Source organism: Panthera pardus, unplaced genomic scaffold (assembly GCF_024362965.1).
Source record: "Panthera pardus isolate Hobbes unplaced genomic scaffold, ASM2436296v1 HiC_scaffold_8, whole genome shotgun sequence".
Classification (NCBI taxonomy): domain Eukaryota; kingdom Metazoa; phylum Chordata; class Mammalia; order Carnivora; family Felidae; genus Panthera; species Panthera pardus.
In genome coordinates this window covers 74,156,944-74,179,357 of record NW_026527013.1, presented here as the reverse complement: position 1 = coordinate 74,179,357, position 22,414 = coordinate 74,156,944, and the positions used below count along the sequence as shown (strand labels likewise).

At 43.8% G+C, this 22,414-nt stretch overlaps 1 long non-coding RNA gene across 2 annotated transcripts in view; it reads right to left on the bottom strand.

The window, feature by feature from the left end:
* The window catches only part of LOC109268022 (uncharacterized), a 130,462-nt gene that overhangs the window by 75,777 nt on the left and 32,271 nt on the right, over window positions 1-22,414 (bottom strand). For both annotated transcript variants that reach the window (XR_008420605.1, XR_002080418.2), the window contains exon 4: window positions 10,185-10,263. This is a non-coding gene — a long non-coding RNA (uncharacterized LOC109268022). The remainder of the gene's footprint in view (window positions 1-10,184; window positions 10,264-22,414) is intronic.

The following is a 22,414-nucleotide window of genomic DNA, read 5'->3' as shown; positions in this document are numbered from 1 at the left end:
ACTCCTGAAAAAGCTAATAACATTCCTTCTCTGGTCCTACTGCTTCCAGAGGCTGAATTCAATTAGCAGCAAAATGTCTAAATCACGGTTCCAAAGAATGCTGAGATAAACGGAACCAATACAGAAGATCCAGGAGAAAACGCTGTTCTTTGTTGGCCAAGGAATGAGCTGCTGTCTGGGTTATACTAAGCAAAAAAATTAAAATTAAACTAAAGGGGCACCTGGGTGGCTCAGTTTGTTAAGAGTCGGACCCCGGCTCAGGTCATGATCTCACAGCTCGTGAGTTCTAGCCCTGCGTCGGGCTCTGTGCTGACAGCTCAGAGCCTGGAGCTTCCTTCCTCTCTCTTTGCCCCTCCCGCACTTGTGTGTGCTCTCTCACTCTCTCTCTCTCTCTGTCTCTCTCTCTCTCTCAAAAATAAATAAACATTTTTAAAAATTGAAAAAATAAAATTAAGTTAAAGATGCCGAGACAGGGCTCCCTTCCTGCCACCTTCCCCTCTCCCTTGTCTCACAGAGGACCTTGAAACAAGGAGGAAGTGTGGTAGGGAGAGAAGAATAAGTCATTTCAAGTCAACAACTCTGCTCCTGGTGCTACTGTATTCAGGGTTCACCCCATGTGGGAGGTTCGATGCTCAGCCTCCCTCCTGAGAGCCAGAGAAGAGCCTGAGCAGAAAACGACAGCATCTGCACACCGTATGTGGATACCAGGCCAGATCGGGCCAGACAAGCTGGTGAATTACTTGGTTCAAAAGTAATGTGCAAAGTAATGTCCCTTGGTGACACGCACATTCCTTTAAGGAAGTGCCTGCCCATAACCACGCCGCAAGGATGCACGTCAACCAAGCCATCAGCAACATGTTTCTCTCTGGGTCTGCGCTTTTTGTGGACTAGACTTCAGAAAAGAGAGCACTGATGGTGGAGATGTCAGATTTCCCTCCTTCCCCATCTCACCCCCAAAGTCACTTCCCACAGACCCTCCAGGACCTCCCAGGGCACCTTCTTTCTGTGCACCTGACTCCTTCCAGAATATTTGTCATTCTTTAACCTGGTAGCCTCTGTTTTTCAGGCTGCTGGCATTTCCATTTCCTTGTAGCACAGCTTTTTTACTTCACCGCCTGCTCTTCTCCTTTCTGGCCCCTCGAAAGCTCAATGGAAGGCACTTATTCCCATTTTTAAATCTACAGTCTCTGTTCTGAGATTTTATTTTCCTGGTAACGGCCCTAGCAAAAAACACTTCTGAGCACGTTGGGGACTCCTAGGAAAGGAGGGTTGCATGAAATAATAAAGCCCGAGCTGGTGGGAATTCTGATCCCGGTCACCCTGCCATGTGTGGGCACGGAGAGATGAAACTGCTTTTGCCTAGTCTGCTCCCGGGGGAAGGAGTTTCAGGGGACCTTGTCTTCTTCTCTTGCTACCCTTGCCCAATCAACATTCCTGGGTACCTCCAATGGTGAGAGCAGGACTGAAGCCACTCCAAAAAGCAATTTCATGTGAGATTTGTTTTCATTTTCCTTTAGAAAAACTGTGACTATTTTTTGCCACTGGAGACCTCAGGAAAGTTACCATGTGCTCCGTAGCTTTAGGGAGCGTCAACTCTCCACGGAAGGGACCGAGACAATGTGATGGGGGGCAATCCTTAGCGTCAGCTGGTAACGGGACACAGTAGGGGCAACGCTGGCCCTTCTTTCCTTTAACCCACCGGTTAAACGAAGAGCATGGCCCTGGTCTCAGTCCCAGGTAAGAGCGCGGAGTAGTTCCAAGTTCAGTCCTCTAACGCCACCTGGTGTTAACTTCTCTAATCACTCTTTATCCAATTCAATGAAAAATCCCTTTATAAATTTCTTTTTAAAAGTGCTAACTTCACAAAAGTCTGATGAACACAGCGCCAAGTTCACGTGTGTGGGTAACGCTCAGAGGAAAGGACGTTAGCATTGCTGTTCACTTGGTGACTCAACAGGGCATGGCACCCGTAACCACTAGAGCAAGCTTGTTTTCCTTGTCATGGCTGTTATACCAAAAGAACTCAAAAGATGGGGGTTTAAGAGAATTTGTAGTGTCTATGATATAGTAGCTCCTGAAAATTATCAATGAATTGCCTTTTATGAGCCACAAATAACAGTTACTTGAAAATCTAACAAATACAGTTTTATTATTAAAGAGATGGTGACTTGAGTAAGTAAAATCCTAAAGGCAAGCTTTCCCTAATTGAATTTTATCCCTAACAAAAGGTCTTTCAAAATATCAAGTTTGTTTCTTTCCTCAGTTGAGAATACCCCTGTAAAACAGGGATGTTAGTAGCCATCCTTCCCTGAGAAAAGACAATAAAGAAGCTCTGATAGTTTCAGAATTACCTCAGGGCCTTGATGTTATCAGTCTGAAAATAAAACATAAACACCTACTCCAAACTCAGGGTGTACCTTCAAGCTGATATACGGGTTTTATCATTGTACGTTTTCCTAAAATTGAGCGCATGCATGGCAAAACGCATATATTGAAGCCAGACTGCATTACACATGCAAATTTACTTTATAAGTGACTACACGTTTGCAAACTCTTGCATTTAACCCGCCCCCAAGGACTCAAGGTCTGAAAGAAATTAATGAGGGCTCTGTCTATTTCATAATGAGAAATACATCATCTGAAAAAAAGTCCTCCAGGGGTATATTGTTCTGTATTGGAGGGGGCAAGCTAAGAAGGAATCGTCTAAACAAGAATGAATGTAATCCAAACAACTTTGGAGCACTTCCTGCCTGCCAGCACTGTTCTCGGTGTTTAACATGTGTCTCCCACGTGATCTTCCCCAAACCTGATAAGATGGATTCTTGTGATTCTTTGTCACAAATTAGCTCTTACACAATTGATGATAGAGAGTGGGGTTTGTAACACATGATGCCAGCCCACGCCTGATTCTTCCCAGCACGCTAATACCTTAAAGTGATCAGAGACAAACGTTCTCACAGTCAAAGAGGAGGCTTAGCAATAAATAGAGACTTGGGGAAAAAGGGGAGGAAGTATCAAACTGCCATTCTTTACTGCAAGTGAAGCCTGGTTTCGAGGCTTCAGAACCACTAGGTTTTCCACCATGTTGGTCCATTTGGGAATCATGCTAGTACTTTCATTATGATTGGTACTCTTTCATTAGCACTCTGATTACAGAATCCCGTAGGTTTTATTTGGGATGCCCATCAGCCCTGTTACTTTTAGTGCATGATTTTGCAAAACGTGGGTTTTTTTAGGAATGCGTGAATGGCATACATCATCATTCCCATTTTACAGCTAAGAGAACTGAGGCATCAAGCATTGAACTAACAGTCTTTCCAAAATCACACAGCAATTACACGATGAAGTCACAGTTGACACCCACTTTGACTGCAGATTCTTATTTTCTAGCCCCTAAATGTGAAATTTTAAATGAATATTAACATATGTGGTAGTTTTTAAATATGTCCACAGATTCGTTTATTCTCCTCTCTTCAAAAGGTAGAACGTGGTCCCCACTACTCCCTTGAGTGTGGGCCGGACTTCACTCGTTCTACCCAATAAAATATGGCAGAAGGGGGGTGTGCGGCTACCTGGAAGACAGTGTGCTTGGACTACGTTAAAGTTCAAAGTTTTCTTGCTGCAACCAATACCATTAAGAATGTGAATAGGATAGGGGCGCCTGGGTGGCTCAGTCGGTTAAGCGGCTGACTTCAGCTCAAGTCACGATCTCGTGGTCCGTGAGTTCGAGCCCCGAGTCGGGCTCTGCACTGATGGCTCAGAGCCTGCAGCCTGCTTCCGATTCTGTGTCTCCCTCTCTCTCTGCCCCTCCCCGTTCATGCTCTGTCTCTCTCTGTCTCAAAAATAAATAAAACGTTGAAAAAAAAATTAAAAAAAAAAAGAATGTGAATAGGTTATATGAGGACTTTAAGAGACAAAACAGATGAACGTAAGGGAAGGGAAGCAAAAAGAATATAAAAACAGGGAGGGGGACAAAACATAAGAGACTCTTAAACATGGAGAACGAACAGGGGGTTGCTGGAAGGGTGGTAGGACGGGGGGTGGGCTAAATGGGTAAGGGGCATTAGGAATCTACTCCTGAAATCACTGTTGCATGATATGCCAACTAACTAGGATGTAGATTTAAAAATTAACTAATTAGGGGCGCCTGGGTGGCTCGGTCGGTTAAGCGGCCAACTTCGGCTCAGGTCATGATCTCACGGTCTGTGAGTTCGAGCCCCGCGTCGGGCTCTGTGCTGACAGCTTAGAGCCTGGTGCCTATTTCAGATTCTGTGTCTCCCTCTCTCTGACCCTCCCCCGTTCATGCTCTGTCTCTCTCTGTCTCAAAAATAAATAAACGTTAAAAAAAAAATTAAAATAATAATAATAATAATTAACTAATTAATTTAAAAAATAAATTTTATCCATTTAAAAAAAGAGAATGTGAACAGGATAAAATATTTGCAATTCATATATCTGATAAGGAACTTGTATCCAGGATATATAATTATTTAAAAAAAAAATTCATACAACTCAATAACAAAAAGAACAGCCCAAATTTATAAATGGGCAAAGAATTTGAGGATACATTTCTCATGAGAAATGGCCCGTACACACATTAAAAGTTGTTTAACGTCATTAATCGTGAGAGAAATGTAAATCAAAACCACTGGTTCATGCCCATAGGATGGCTATACTGAAAACCACAGCTCATAAGTATTGCCCAAGGGTATGAAAAATTGGAACCCTCATACACTGCTGATGGGAATATAAAATGGTGCAGCCACTTTGGAAAACAGGCAGTTCCCCAAAATGTTAAACATAGAGTTACCATATGACCCAGCAATTCCTCCCCCATATATATACCCAAGAGAAGTGAAAATAAATGTCCGCAACAAAAAGATGTACATAAATGTTCCCAGCAGCATAAGCCTTTCAGCCCCAAAGTACAAACAACCCAATGTCCATCATCTGATGCATGGATAAACCAAATGTTATGCATTTAATGAATATTATTCAGCAGTAAAAAGAAAATACTTATCAGAGGAGGACTAAATAAAGGAAAAGTTCTGCAAAATCCAAGGGAAGAGGGCTCCAGAGACATTGGGCTTTGTATTGCCTAAGCCAACTGGGGCTTCTTTGTCATGGATCTGGAATAATGGATGTAAAAGGCAGCACTACCCTCTGACCAGGGAAACCGAGTCACAGGCCTCACTCGCTGGGTGTCAGATGAGTTCCAAGACAAGGAACTAACTTCGCCCTTGCAGAACTGGGAGTCTGTGAGCTCTCCCTGGACCAAAGTGGCTACTGTTCTGACATGGGCATCCTTCACCGGGGCCACTCACTGAGCACAGGGTCTGACACTGACCCAGAGGGAGGGATGTCTCCAGAGGGGAAAAAATCCAGATGTGGTTTCAGCCTGTCCAGTCATGAGAACTCAGCCCTTACCTTGACTGATTCTGACAACAAAAATAAGTCAGATATGGGGTACCTGGGTGGTTCAGTCAGCTAAGCGTCCGACACTTGATTTCGACTCAGGTCATGATCTCACAGTTTGTGGGATGGAGTCTGACATCAGGCTCTGCACTGATAGCACAGAGCCTCATTGGGATTCTCTCTCTCTCTCTCTCTCTCTCTCTCTCTCTGGCTCTCTTTCTGTCTCTCAAAATAAATAAATAAACATTTTTAAAAAATACATCAGATGAGAACAGTAGGCCTGCTTCTTAAATACCCCTTAATGTTCTGGGTACTGCGCAATGTGGGGTTCCGGATGTTTTTGCTTTTTAATAAAGAGGCATATAAAAAAAAGAGATAGAGAAAATATTAAGAAAATGCTACAACATGGATGACCCTTGAAAACATTTTCACAAGTGAAAGAGGTCAGACACAAAAGGCCACATATTGTATGATTCCATTTATACAAAATGTCCCAACAGGCAAGTTTATAGAGACCAAAGGGTGATAGTGGTGGCCAGGGAAGTGGGAAGAGGAGAGAATGGGGAGTGACTGCTTTCTGTTTGGAGTACTGAAAAGTTCTGGAACCAGGTAGTAGTGACTGCGAATATCCTAAAACACTGAATTGTATACTTTAAATGGGTGAGTTGTATGGTAGGTGAATAATATCTCAAAAAGCTATCTTTTTAAAAAGGATGGATGTAAAAGGCAACACTACAGTCTGACCAGGAAAACTGAGTCACAGATCTCATTCGCTGGAAGTCAGATGAGTTCCAAGACAAGGAACTAACCTTGCCCACAATAACAGTGTGATGTCTGCCCTGCTCCTGCTCTCTTTCCTATGCATAGTGTGACATCACTCTCTCCTTCCCCTGTGGGGAAGCCTGCTGCCATGCTGGAAAAAGTTCACATGGCAGGGAACCAAGGCCTCTAGTCAATAGCCATAGGAGTTGTCTTGAAAGCAGATCTTTCCATCCGAGCCAGGCCTTCAGGTGACTGAAGCCCTGATTGAGATCTTGACTGTAACCTTATGAGATACTCTGAGCCTGAACCAGCAGCTGAGACATTCCTAGGGGCCCCCGCCCTTCACACCACGTGAGATGATAAATTAAGTTTGCTGCTGTAGGCTGCTAAGTTTTGGGGTAATTTGTTACACAACAGTAGACGCACAGGCTTACCCCCAATTTTATTGCACTTCACAGATTGTACTTCACAGATACCATGTTTTTTATAAGATGAAAGTTTCTGGCAACCCTACATGAAGCAAATATGTCAGCACCCTTTTTCCAACAACGTTTGCTCACTTTGTCTCTATGTCACATTTTGGTAATTCTCGTAGTATTTCAGACTTTTTAATTATTATTACTTATTATATTTCTGATGGTGATCTGTGATCACATTATAACTTGCTGAAAGCTCAGATGGTGGCTAGTATTTTTCAGCAATAAAGTATTTTTTTAATGTTTATTTATTTTTTGAGAGAGAGAAAGAGAACATGGGTGAGGGGCAGAGAGAGGGAGACAGAGGATCTGAAGCGGGCTCTGCACTGACAGCAAGGACCCTGATGCAGGGCTCGAACTCACGAACTGTGGGATCATGACCTAAGCCAAAGTCGGACACTCAACCAACTGAGCCACCCAGGTGCCCCAGCAGTGAAGTATTTTTAATTGAGGTATGTACATTGTTCTTTTAGACACAATGCTAGTATTGCACACTTAAGTGACTGCAGTGTAGTGCACACCTAACTTTTATACGCACTGGGAAACCAAAAAGTTCATTTGACTTGCTCTATGGCAATAATCACTTTATTGCAGTGGTCTGGAACTGAACCCACAGAATCTCCAAAGGATGACTGTGTTCTGAAGTGAAAAAAGCAAGTAGCACAACATCGTGCACACTATGATTCCTTTTCTTGTTCAAAATATATCTATGCATATGTAGGAAAAAATCACAGGCAATCACTACCTCTAGGTCGACAGATTATTTGTATTTTTTTCCTTTTAACTTCTCTTTATTTTCCAACTTTCCATAATGAATCTTTTGTGAGAAAAAGCAATTGATGTTACTTTTAATTTTTTTTTAGATTAAATGGAGGGCAGGGTGGGGAAAGACTTTTTTCCTGAAGTAGAGTTGACACACAGGGGGACATTCATTTCAGGTGTATGACAGTGAGTCCACTACTCTGTACCTTATGTTATGCTCACTATAAGCATAGCACCTTCTGTCACCACACAACACTATTACAGCACCATTTTCTATGCTCCCTATGCTGCACTTCTCATGACTTATTCATTCCATGACAGGAAGCCTGTACCTCCCACACCCTTTCACCCATTTTGCCCATCCTCTCACCTCCGGCAACCACCAGTTTGTTCTCTGTATTTATGGGTCTGTTTCTTTTTGTTTGTCCATTTGTTTTGTTTTTTAGATTCCACATATGAGCGAAATCATACGGTATTTGTCTTTCTCTGTCTGACTTATTTCACCGGCCCTCTAGGTCAGCCATGTTGCCCTAGATGGCAAGATGTCCTTCCTTTCACGGCTAAACAATATTCCATTGTGGGGACAGACTTTGACAATAAGTCAGGCGGGAGATGAGGACTTGGGCCAAAGCAAGACTGGTGTGCAACAAAGAAAATACAAGCGATGTTTTGAAAGAGGAGAGAAGGTCATGAACGACCTAAGTCAGGTGATGAAAGGACAGGGGGAAATCAGGTCTATACAGATTAAGTCACCCTGTGTTGTGATTTACAATCTTAGGAACACTTGTCATCACCTAGGGCTGGAGGAAGGCTGTGACTTTGAATGTACTCCATCTGTGGCATCACTACTGTTTATTAAAGATTTTCTTAACAATTTTTTAAGTATTCATTTATTATTTTTGAGAGAGAGTGCAAGCAGGGGAGGGGCGGAGAGAGCGGGAGACAGAGAATCTGCAGTGGCTCTGTGCTGACAGCGTAGAGCCCAATGCGGGGCTGGAACTCACGAACTGTGAGGTCACATCCTGAATGCAAGTCCCACACTCAACCGACAGAGCCACCCAGGCGCCCCTTAAACATTTCCTAGGTGCCGGCAGTGAGTTCCACATTCAAGTATAATTCTTGGTTATTCCTCACAACTTTTCCTGTAAGTATTCTTTCCACGTTTTAGAGTAGAAAGGAGGAAACTGTGTTCAGAGAGGTCAAGTGACTTGTTCAAAGCGGCACAGCTACTTACTTGCAGAGTATGGCCTGAGTCTGGCAAAGGCAGCAGACTGTCCCTCCAGCGTCTCCCAGGGAAGAGCTGTGCTGAAGGCAGCGTGATGCTTCTCTGTGCCCCAGAAATTTGGGGGAGCTGGAAGGAGCCAGCCACAAGTTCTGCTGCTAACAGTGCCACTGTCTTCTGGAAAGGGCTTTCTGACACCAACTGGAACTATTGCAGCATCAATAACCCAAAGCCACGGGCACTGGCAGGCTGTAAATAATTTAAAAGTATAAACTAGGTCCATCCCTATTACTGGGAACCAGTTAGACTCTAATTCCTCTTCTATTTGTTAAAATGGATGGGGCACCTGGGTGGCTCAGTTGGTTGGGCGTCTGACTTCGGCTCAAGTCATGATCTTGCGATTCGTGAGTTTGAGCCCCGCATTGGGCTCTGTGCTGACAGCTCAGAGTCTGAGCCTGCTTCGGATTCTGTGTCTCCCTCTCTCTCTGACCCTCCCGTGTTCACGTTCTGTCTCTGTCTCAAAAATAAATAAACGTTTAAAAATAAATAAATAAATAAATAAAATGGAGCCACATGTTTAAATAAAGACTATGACTAACAAGAATAGAAAGAATAGCTCAGGTAAACATTTCGTTAAGTTTTAAAACCACTCTCACATGGTGGCCACCGAGGTTCAAGCCCAGGGGTGGGGGGTTGTGGGTCTGGTGCGGGTTTGCCACACTGGTGTTTTTCTCCACTTCTGCTCACATGAAGGAAGCCGGCAATTGTTCGGTGACAGGAAACAAGGAAACAACAGTGCTTCTAAACAGCAGACTCTGGAATCCAGTCTGCGGGAATATTCCACAGAAGAATAGGAGCCTCACCAAGTGGTAGGAACATGTTAAATAAATAATGGTTTCCAGAAACAGGAGACCAAGAAACAGACGTTTCTCGGGCTCTTGGAGATGTTTACGAGAATATGAGTAGAAGAGAAATAGAGATGCTTTCTACCATGCTTCCCTTATTCTGGATGAAAGGCCAAGAAGAAAAATGACAGGGAAGACGAGAAATGAGAAGGATCCTGAAAGAGCCCTGGGGAAGGGACGTGCGCGGGGAGAGGGCCCCAGCTGGGGTGCAGCCCCCAGGAAGCGAGAACAAAGATGAAGGAAGGAAGTAAAGAAAAGAAGGAGGGGGGTAAGCGAGGAGGAGGATGAGAGTCCCTGAGCTCGCACCAGGACCCCAGAGAGCCCTTCACACCTGAAGAAAGAGGGACTTTCTCCAAGAAGCCTTTATTTACACTTTCCCCTTAGATCCACATTTCCCTCAGGGAATTTCTGAGAAGGGGGAAAAAGCCTCCGGTTGTCAGCAAACACCAGGAGTTTTGAGAAGGATGCTCTTAATTAGAGTGAACAGCAAGTCTTGCGCTATGGGCCGGCTTCTCCCTGTGATTCTACACCCACACTCACACACTCACACCTCTCCTTTGGACACCCCCAACCCACGCTGTCAGGGTCTTCCCGCCCTGCCCTGTGCTTTGTCCACAGTGGACCGACCACCTGGGGCCTTACCTTCCTCAGGAGCCATGCCCAGCGCCTTGGGATTCCAATACCGCTCCCTCCAGAATATGTGTTCGTCCTGTGTACTCTCCTAGAGAAGCAGTTTAAGATTTGACTTAAACTTATTTACTTACTTAGCCTAAGTAACCTAAACTTACTTAAAATCCAAAAGAAAAATCGAGTTGATTATATATCACGTTTCAAAAGAAAACTTGTAGGGCACCTGGGGGTTCAGTCAGTTAAGCGTCTGACTCTTGATTTCAGCTCAGGTCATGATCTCATGGTTCGTGAGACTGAGCCCTGAATCCCCACATAGTGCTGAGAACACAGAGCCTGCCTGGGATTTTCTCTCTCTCTCTGCCCCTCCCCTCCTCTCAAAATAAACTTTTTTTAAAAAGAAAACTAGAGGAAAGAAGGAAGAACAGAAGAAGGGAAAGAGAGAGAGAAATATATAAACCTTGCTAAGAGCCTGCAGGATGCAAATACTATGCTAAGTGTCTTAACCCATTTGGGCTGCTGTAACAAATACCATAGACTGGGTAGCTTATAGACAAGCGAAATTTATTTCTTACAGTTTGGGAGGCTGGGAAGGGGTGAGAACTCCCTGGGGCCCCTTTCATAGGGGCATTAATCCCATCCATGAGGGCTCCAGCCTCATAACCTAATGACATCCCAAGGCCCCACCTCCTAATGCCCATCACCTTAGGGGTTAGGGTTTCAACATAGGAATTGTGCGGGGACACAAACGTTCAGACCATTGCACTAAGTATTCTACATTTGTCCCCTCATGTATTCCTCAGAATAATATAAGGAGGTCTTTTTTGAAGATAAGGAAACATTAGATCATATCCAAAAGCCACAGTTAACTCAGAACCAGATTCGAATCAGATATTCCAGGCTCTGAGTATGAAATTGAGAAATGTGTGTGATGGAAGAGAGGTTCCTAAGTGGAAACCTTACTGAGCACAGCGCCCCCTGGGGGCAGTTAGAGGAGTATGTGGCCGCTCTGGCCTCTCACTGAAGAACAAGCTCCCAACTTCAGCCATGTTTGATTTTGCCTCATTCACAGACTCCATTTTGTTCCCTATTCTTGTTTGACTTCTTTCCTTATGTTTGTACGCTAACCAGTCCTATTTCGCGTATTCTTCAAAGCCTTCGCAAATCTCTGCAAAAAAAGAAATAATTAAAATTTGTTTAAAAAATTCCCTTTAAAAAACATAAACTAATTAAAAAGAAATGTACTGACAATGTAGAGTCCAAATTCCCCTGGATCAGGGTGGCCCAATTGCAATGACAGTGGATGGAGTACCCAGTTGATGGGTCTGAGTTGTGAGAGGGACCTAAGCCTGGCTCCATTTCTCCAAATCACACTTGATCTGCCATTGGTTTCCTGAATGAGCATGGCCAGATGGTCAGTTGTTACTCTGCAAAGTGTGATAATAGCACTCCCCCCCACAAGGTGTTCTAGAAAGGTTTTGAAGTGCTTGGGTGAAAAGAACCATAATATAATTTTTTTTTTTGGAGTGGAGGGGATGTCAATACCCTTTTTTCATCACACCCTTTTTTCAGTAACCTTTTAAGAGCAGCTGATGTGTGTTGTAATCCAAAGCTGCTGACTCGGAATGAAAAATTGGTCACTGAAAGTACTTCAAGGTTTTTTAAAAAACAGCTAAAAGAGCCCATCCAAGAGCTCGCTTCTGAGTCCCAGGGAGGCCCCCAGATTTTCTCTTGCAGGAGAGATCTTCCTCACTGCACCCTAGCAGTAAGGCTGTCTGAGCATGAACAGGCCTGGAGCAGTGGAATAGGCCTGGGTTCAAATCCTGACTCCACCACTAACCAGCTACCTGATCTTGGGCAAATTATTTTCACACCCTGGCCTCTGTTTCCTTATCTACAATGGAAATAATAACAGTTACCCCCGCCCCCCAGACTTTGTCACTAGGATTAAACCAGATATCTATATCTAGATATCATGTGCCCAGTAAATGTGAGTTGCTGCTCTCAACAGGATGAGCAGCAGCTGGGGTATCATCTCTCAGGTATTCATCTTGTCTCTTCCACAGGTCCTTTCCCAGAGCAGACACAACCGAGGTTTTGGTGGGGAAGGGGTTCATTTTGGATCTGGTAGAATGTGTTGGGAACTTCATGTTATTGACAGAAAACCTTTCCAAGTCACCTCCTCCTCTAGCCACTGCCAGGGATGTGACATTATTCTCCTTGAAGCCCCTACCAATTACCCCCCAATACTTTTGAGGCACGCTTCATCTTCCTGTCTGCAGGATTCAATCAGGCCACTGTCCTACATGGAAACTAAGGGCAAGACTCCACACAGCTGGAAGTCCAGAAGCTATGTCATCTCTGTCAGAGAAGACCGGAATTAACCACTTGGAACTTCCTCCTCTGCCTCTGGGTTTCTGCTCTTCAGAGAATGTGGGTCCTTGTTATGGGATTTAGGAGACAGCAGAATTAGGAGGGAAACTGGGGAAAAGATTGATATTTGTACAAGTATGTGACCATGGCTGCCCCTAGGGTATGTGGGGCCCAGACAAATATATAAACAATCATATATAAGCAATTAAAGTCACCAAAATCTTCATACTAGCACATCTGGTGGCCCAATTTCAGGTGATCCCATGAAAGAAATACAAGTCAGCAGGAGCTATACAATCTCCAGACCACCCTCCTGGAACTAGGTCTGGGTCCTGGTCCCAATCCTGGAACAACGTCACAGGCACAAGGCTCGGATCTTCTGGAGCATCTGGTCAACCCTATACGAGCAGTAGAGGATGGAAGAAAGTCCTAAAGGGGAGAAATAGGCACCAGAGCCCACATGGGTCCTGCAACAGGGTCCAGGAGTCCCACCTGGATGGCACTGCTGACTCCTGCCTATCTCCAGCATTGGACAGGGAATAAGAAAAGTTCAAGGAAGGCACTCAAACAGCAGAGTCTTCTGAGGCACAGGGCTGGGCCAGATCTCAGGACAGGACTGCATTTGATACCAGAGCCTCTGCGAAAGTTTTCCTGAGTCAGGTTCAAAAGGAACAGTGCCTCCTTCCTCTTGGTGTGTGGACATTGTGGGGTTCTCGTAAATTCTAGACCAGACAGTCTTTCTCTTAAAGTTACTCCTGTCTCTCAAGGACTATAGCTGTGGACTAGAAGGTCCTAGTGCTATTACCATGAACTAGTTGCCCTATTAGCAACATGGCAGATAGAGATAAAAACAATTAAGATTGAATCGAGGACAAGGGCAAGCCAACTCAATTCTATCAGGAACTACTTGCAAATTCATTGTTTTTGCTTGGGAAGTTATAAGCCTGGACTCCTCCACAGGCCTGCCCCTCACATTTGCAGGCCTAGGGCAACAGTACACATGGAAGCCCCTGGCCCACAACCCACCCATTTCTCTTTTCTCTCTGCTAGCTCTACTCAGATCATAAAAGACCTTTTCCGTATGCATATGGACATCCCAGCTCACCCAGCCTATTTCTGTCTCCCCTGACCCCTGCCAAACCACCACTCCTTGGCCACCCTTTGGGTACACAGGTGGTATAATTAGCCCTCACTCAAAAGGACAGACCTGGGAAAGACATTTATATTGACCTTAGCATTGGGGCAAGGAATTCTGGTGTCCCTGGTACCTAGAATATGGTTTTGAAGTAGGGGGGCATGGACTGTAGGTGGACACACCACTTGGGCTCCTGGACCTCTCATCCCCTGGGAAAGGCACAGACGGAGAAGGGCCAGAGCCAGTCCCATGAAAGCTAAAGCCAGAGCAGAGGCCCACCTGCCTGGGTCTAAGGGTAATCCACCCCAGCATATGATTTCCAGACCCATACCCCAACCCCTACTTCACTTTTCAGTTTCTACTTCCTCAACCTCCTTCGGCCCACTCCCCAACTGCTGCTTTTCACTCATGCATAAGAATTCCTAGTTCCTGTTTTTGAGTCATCCTGGATCTGACCTTGAAGCTAGTGTTATACAAAAAAGGAGATATTACATCTTTTTTAAAAGTCTACAGAACCTGAATATTTATGATACACCGCATCAAGATCTCCTAGCAAAGAAATGTAATTCTTGTCACCCATGGCTACTGAAAAATGACTTTCTGGATACACTAGTGGCACTTTTTATCTTTCATAGGCTGACAGATAATGGGATTGCAAGTTTCAAGCAGTAATCTCCTCATCTTATTGTGATTTCTGGGGGGGGGGGGGGGGGGGGGGAGACGATGTAGTTGAGCTCTATAGAGGACCGAACAGACAAGCAAAATAACACTCTGCCACAGGAAGTTCCCATAGTGGAAGAGATCTGAGTTCCCTTATACTCTTTCCAGGGGAACTGACATTGTTCCATTTTGTGATTAAGGACACCAGTGAAGAAGCAGAAAAGCAGCTATGAGATTTGCTCCAGAAATCAAATCCAGAACCCAAGTTCTTCCACATTATGTGATATCGCAATATAATTTCTTTGAAAAACTGATCTGATCTTTCTTCTTTGAAGTCACACATGCTTTCCATGTAATTTCCTTACGGTGGTGTGGCATAATAAAAAATATTGAGCCTTTGTCACAGTTTCTGGTACTTGGGTCCTAAAACCCTTGGAATCTCCAAAGCAATGAGAGTCTTTTGCATGCTAATAAGAGGACTGGCTGTTGGGGTCCCCTGGATCACTCCAGGATGGGGACCAGTCTCCAGAATGACCAAGCCTTGATTAGAAGCTAGGAACTTTCAGCCCTACCCTCAAACTCCAGGAAGGGGAGAGGGACTGGAGACTGAGTCAATGATTTAATCATTTGTGTGTATGTAGTGAAGGCTCCATAAAACCCGTAAATGGCAGGGTTCATAGAGTATGTGGGTTGGTGAGCATATCCCTGTGCTGGTTTGGTGGTGTACCCCAACTCCCTGTAACAGAAGCTCCTGTGCTTAAGACCCCCTCAGACCTCATCCTATATACCTCTTCATCTGGCTATTCATTTGTATCCTTTATAACATCCTTTATAATAAATCAATAAATGTAAGTAAAATATGTTCCCGAGTTCTGTGAGCCAGTCTACCATATTACCAAACCTAAGGAGGGGGGGTCATGGGACCCCCCCCCCCATTTATAGCTGGTAGGTGAGAATTATGGGAGGCCCAGGACTAATGACTGACACATGAAGTGGGAGGCAGTATTGTAGGACGGAGCCTTTAGCCTGCAGGGTCTGCACTAATGCAAAGTAGTATCAGAATTGAATGGAATCATTGAACACCAAGTTGGTGTCTGGAGAACCAAAGAATGGTTGTTGGTGTACAAAACAGCCCAGAGTGGTTATCTGGCACTGCCCTTTATTATGGTCATTTGTGTTGGTTTTTTCCTATTAGTTGTATTTTCTTTGAGAACCCAAACTGGGTGTTATTCGTATTTGTATTTCTTACAACACCTAGCACAGAGCCTAGCCCACAATAAAAGATGAATAGACAACGTTGAACGGGTTCCAATTTGTTGTGTTGATTGCTCCTCAGATCTTTATGATCACACACATTTAGGAAGGCTGAGCTGGGCTGGGCTGGGCTATGTATGGCTTATAGTGACAAGGCACTGAATCATGGCATTCACCAAGGACATGTCTCTCAAACCTTCTTACCAGCCTGCTGACTTGCCTGGACCCCCATACTTACCCCTGTTCTGTGACCACATCAGCAACTTGTCGCAGCTCCAGTTTCAGAGACTTTCCTCAAATACACGTATTTGTAGATCAATTACAATTGATCAGGAGAAAAAAGAAGAATGAGCATTCAGCCTTTGACATTTTTACTCTAGAGTCTCTTACAGCTGAACTTGAATGACAAGTTCAGTCTGTCCTTAGGGAATGAAACCCTTCCTCCTTCACCTCACCTCCATCAAATCCTTAACAATAGCTATAAAACAGAAGACTCAGATCCCTAGCAGATCTCTAGGTAGGCTGGGGCAGGAGCAGGGAGCAGATTTTAACTGAAATTCTGCAGGCTTTGCAGGGATTGTCCACTATGGAATGGCCAGCAGACCTCAGCAATTCCCATGTCTCACAATCACTCTCTCTGGTAGACATAGACCCATAGTCTCCTCTAAACACCAAACCACAGTGCAGCGAGCAGCAGAGGGCAGGCATCCAAAAGACACACCAGAAAGACTCAGAGGAATGGTGTCCAAGTCTTTGTCTCCCAAAATCTATGTCCTTTATTGAGAAGAGAATACAAAAGGGAGGGGAGGAGAGGAAGGAAGAGCAGGGAAGAGTAGGGGAGGGCAAAGAAGGGAAGGAGAAGAGAGAGGAGGGGAGGGGGGGACAGCACAGGGAAGGAGAGGACATCAACCAGGACAATGTGTAAGACAGCACAGCCTCTTAGCCAGCCAGGTCATGAACATGGGAGCCCACCAAGACTCATATTCTAAACTGTAGTTCTTCAGTTCAGCCTGGGTAAATGCATACTGGTTATAGCAAAGGATTCAAAAAAGCAAGACCTGACCGGGCTGCCAGAATCATAACCACAAAAAACAATTTTGTAGGTTTTGTGGCTATTTTCATTCACTCCCTGGATCAGAGTACATCTGACTCCCTACAGGATAATCTCCAGAATCCAGTCTATTCTCAAATGCCTCAAGTAGCAGGATTTTCACGGCCTCCCCTGGGAAGTCATTCTCAAAGTCGAATGGCCAGGGTATTTTGCCTTGATATTGAACATCCATCTTTCTTTTTCCTAACCTCATCCCTATTATCCTGTGGAATAAACCCCTTCCTTCGGCATTATTTGTTTCTCTAAGTATTTACCGATGCATTTCCCAGACATACTTACTGTACCATTTTGAGCATCTCTGCACTCGAGCTTCAGAGATCAAGAAATGGCTAAGAAATGCAGTGACAAATAAAGGCTCTGCCATCTGGCAGGCATAAACATAAATGAGATGTGAGCCCAAAATCTCAATAAAGAAGGGATCATCATCAATCCACCCTCTACGCAGAGCCCCACGACAACCAGAGAATTACCCTGCAGTGAGTGATGCTCTGCCAGTGGGACCCTGTTCTCCCTGTGATTCATTTTCACAGCCTAATGAGTTCTCCCTTCCCCAAAATGAGTTTATGAAATGCCAAATTTATCTTATCATATGTATCTTTAATTTCATTCACCCCACTTGGTATACTTTTTATCTCACTGTGCTATGGTGCCTGGTGTATAAATTCTCATTGCACAAACAGTGGAGCGTTAAGAGCTTGCCAGCTCCTTGATGTAAGTAGAGCAATCAGAGTGGGCTCTGAGCGTGGGCTGCCCAAGAGCACATTAGCCTTGTTTCCACCTTGATGAATGTGGGGAGATTCAGCTGTTTTCTCCGTACATTTAGAACTTTTTTCCACAATCCAGAAGAACTCCAGTAATTAAAAATGGCTACTCAACCATCTACTCTGGTCAAGAGGGCCTCCCTTCATCTCCCGTCCACACCCCACCTCCAGCACATACCCTGTTCGGGCCAATCTCCTTCAGACCTCTTACTCTGATGCCTCACCAAAATGTCCTTTCTTCTCCAGCAAATGGTCACCCAATTTTATAGCTGGACAGTTCCTTAGTTGAGACTTTTTTTTTTCTCCTTTCAGATAAGAGAGCTAGAGACTTGGAGAGAAAAGTTGGATCTGATACTTCCTTCCTTAATACAGACATTCATTGAACACTTACTGTATGACAGAAGCACCAGATGCTCTAGGAATATACAGGAGGGACCCCTAATTCAAAGAGGGAAACATTACTCTTTTCACTCTTGACCTCCCTTCAAGCCATTCTCCAGATTGTAGCCAGAGTGAGCCGTTTAAGCCATGAGTGAAATCAGGTCATTTCTCTGCTTAGGAAACTTCGGGGACTTGCTATGCATTCAACTAAAATCCAAACTTTTTTTTTGTTTGTTTTCCTGTTTGGGCGCACAGTCATGCAAGGTCTAGCCCTGGCTACCTCTGCACCTCCACCTCTTCCACTCTCCATGGCTCACCAAATTCCAGCTCCATTACTAACCGGCTTTCAATTCCTACAATGCACCAGGTTCTCTCAGAGCCTTCCTACATACTCCTTCCCTTTTGTTCCTTCAGTCCAAAATGCTGCCCTGAATCCTCTCAGTGACCCCCTACAGTGTCACCTGGCTTACCTGGCTAGCTCGTCATTTTTCAGGCATCAGCTTAACTGTCACCTCCTCAGCCTTCTATTACAGCGGATCCCCATCCCACCCTAAGGTCACTTTCATTGTTCTCTGGATTTTCCCTCAAGGCAACTCACACTATTTTTGCTATATGTTTATCTGTGCTTCCCTGTTTAGCGTTTGTCTTCCCAAACAAATGCTGTTAGCAATTAGTATGCTAAAAGATAAACTGAGATACATTAAGTTTTTGAACAGTTTATTGGAACAACTATTGATCTGACTCAGGCAGTGCCAAACCAAAATTGGGTAGAGGTCAGAAGCTAAGGGAAAGACTTAGAGCATCGAGAAGACACAGAAACAGCAAAGAAATCACCTGCTTGGTTATAATCCGAGTTGCCTTATTTAGGGAAGCCTGGTTAGTTGTGATTTATTGTTCTTAAGTTTCAATTTCATAACTGTAAGGCATTTACAGAAATTGACTCTGGCTTGGGTTTCAGTTTGTTTGTGTAGGCTGCCAAGACATTAGAGCCATTTCGGTCCAATGGTTGCCTTGTTCAATGACTCTAAAAATGATTAGACAAAATCTTTAGGAAAACAAGGATCTCGTATGTTTTATACACAAAACACCCAGTTCAGTGCCTTCACAGACTGGCTCAACAAATACTTGTTGAAAGATGACTTCCTGAGGAGGTGACACGAGCTGAGTCCCAAAGGGCAGGAGGGAGTTAGTAGACAAAGGCAGGGGAGTGGCATTGCTGGCATCTGGTGAGGCATATGCGAAAGTCTGGAAGCATGACCATACAAAAACCATACGTTACCGAGTATGGTTTGAACACTGCGTGCAAAAGGAGGACTAGTGGGTGATGAGGTTGGGAATGCCTGCCAACGAACATGGACACTCTCCTGTACACCAGAGAGAGCTAATGAGTAGGTTTTTAAAGGAGCGGAAAGATAGTGCATTTGTATTTTTGTATTCTCTAAAGGTCACTTTGGAGAAAGGGTAAGAGAGGGAGGCTACTGCAGGCACCCAGTGGTGGATAACAAAGACCTGGAAAGAATGATTCAAAGGAGATTTAGAAAATCAGATGGGATTTAGTGATCAATTAGCTGTTGGGGTGAAGAAGAAGGAAGAATCCGAGATAACACCCAGAGAGATTTCTGGCTGAGGCCATGGGGCTGAAGGGCTATCATTAATTTAGAAGCACGGTCATAGAAATAACTTGGTTCTACAGTATTTCCTTCAAGGTCGACACAAAGATTCACATGCTTCATCCTACAATGATTTTTCCCCTGCTCTGAACTCATCCAGCATTTCTTTTTATAGACTGTACAACCTTCCCAAACAGGATGGATTCACTCGTATCCATCAGGGCCCTGCAGGAAACAGATGGCACCCTCACGAGGAGTAATTGGGTAGAGTACACTGAATATTTACAAAGGTGTGGGGAGGGCACAGGCAAATCAACAACTAGCACAGCTAGTAATGGCTCGTCAGCTCTCCAATAGGCCTGGCCCACTCCTGCCCCGGGGTCACTGTCTGTGTTGCCTTCCCTGCTTGAAATGTTCTTTCCCCAAATATCTACATGGCTCGCTTCTTCCCCTTCTTAACTCTTTACTAAGATGTCACATTAGCCTGGACTCTTTAAAATTGTTAAAAGGCAAAACAAAACAAAACCTCTCCCCCTTTACCTGCTTGATTTGCCCCTAATCATTTATCACTACCTACCATACAATGTATTTTACAAATTTACCTTACATAAGATAAATGTAATGAAATAAAGACAAAGTCTTCCTCAGATGAAGTGACGTTGAGCCTCAACCTGAATGAAGTGAGAGAGTGGGCCATAAAAATAGCTGAAGGAAGAATTCAGGGGGTGGGGAACAGCATGGGCAAAGGCCCTGAGGTAGGACTGTGCATTCCGTGTTCTAAAAAACCAAGAGGGAGGGTGAGTCACAGAAGTTGAGGTGGGTGAGGGCTGGTGCAGATCATACCAAGGAACTGAACTTCATTAATTTTAATGAATTTAAAGTTAAATGGACACATGCCACTAGTGGTTAATATACTGGACAGCACAGGTGTGTATAATATCAAATACTTTAGAATACTGGAATAATTTTTTTCCCAAAGGTATGCTGCTGCTACATAAATCTTCAGATTTACTCCTTTTTGCTTTCCCAAGAGATGTTGGTGCCCAAATAGGATTTCTCTGGGAAGCTGCTGTTGCTAAGATATTTTCCATACTTAGACTATGATAGCAAGTGTTCTAAAGAGCTGAGGCAAATAGCCACATGACTTAAGGCAGGAGGGGGGGGAAGAAAAGAAAAAACTTTCAACTAAAATAATAAGGCAAAAGTTGGATCATGACCTAAATTACAATCTTTTTTAGGTTTACAAGGCATTTTTATCTTTGCTATTTTGAAAAGGTCTTCACTATCAGGTGGAGCAGACACTTTCACTGAGAAACCTGAAGCAGGACAAAGGTGAAGGGACTGCCCAAGGACAAGAGCTGTCAGTCTAGGGCCTGAACTTCTGGCTCTGGGTCTCACTGTCTCATCCTGACAATGTGTATTAGTCCTGACTTCTCTTAGCTCGTCCAAGACCATTCCACATGATTCCCTGTGTACTTTTATAAATGAATTTACTGGTTCAATTTGAAAACTACACCCTCCTCAAGCATTTCATTTGTCTAAATTATCTAAAGATTATTTTTGATGAAGCTTATGTTTAGGAAGCTGTACAAAAAGTATTTTATGGAGTTCTATTACTAGCTAGCTATAGTGTGCCTTAACTAATAACAGGTCTGGTGATTTTCTCTATTGATTTCCTGCTTCCAATTTTATTGATTTATGCTCTAATTCTTACTGTTTACACACACACACACACACACACACACACACACACACACACAATTATATACATATTTGACGTAGGATGAATTATTGTTCAAAATATGTGTGGCCCCTCCCTCTAAACCACAGGAAAGATTATACTTCCTACCCCATAGACCTCAGGCTTGGTTGTATTTTTTTGGCCAAAGGTATGCTCCACTTCCAAGCACAAACTGTAAGAGCCATCATGTGCTTCCACCATCTTCTTTTTCCTTTGCCATGAGAATAGTGATGTCCCTGAAAGGGAATACTCCTTCAACCTGGATCCCAGAGTGAAGACGTAAAACAGAGCTATAGTCAGCCCACAGCCAGCATGTAAGATGGGTAAGCCACTCACTTTACTACTGACAGCCAATGAGATTTGTGGCATGTTTGTTACTGCAGCATATCCTTACCTAAACTGCCTAATACAATATACAAAAGAGGTAACGGTTTCTTTTTCAAAAATTGTTCAGAATATAAATATTGCTCTTAAGACTTCCTCTTTTCATGTAACATATCTTGAATCCTATGTTCTCAACTACTAGGTTAAGCTGCCTCTCCACAGTCTTGCCCTGGAAGGAAACAAAATACTACCAAACTACAAACAATGAAGACATTGCCATTACAACGTTGTCAGGCTAAGTGAGGGTTGGAGAAAGGAGTGTTGTGATCTCAGGTTCACTCTGCATATTGTAACATAGTATTTATCCAGTGGTTACAGGCAAAGGGCTGTCAATAAAGCTAATTATGAGGTTCAGTCAGACACTAAACTTAAAACTATTTTGGACCCTTATTATTTTCAAACCAACATAAAAAGCTCTTTTCTACCATCTGCATGCATCCCTACCCCATTATTCTCCTATCAGACTAAAGATCTTTTTTACTGTTTTCTTTTTGGGAGACCTAAAGGAATCTCCAGAAAACAGCCTAACAGAAACAACAGTGTAAGTAGTGTGCCCTGATTAAAACCAATGCTTACCCAAAATGTGGCAAACTAACTTGATCAGAGAGATATATAAGAAAGCCTTGTAATCAGGGCACCTGCTGGCTCAGTCAGTAGAACTCGCAACTCTTGGTCTCAGCATTGTTAAGTTAGAGACCCACATTGGGTGTAGAGATTGTTTAAAAATAAAATCTTAACAAAAAATCCTTATTATAATCCCAAATCCCCCTTTTTAGCAAGAACTAACACTCGGTTTCATGTTCTACTATGAATTAGGCATTGCGTCTAAGGCTCA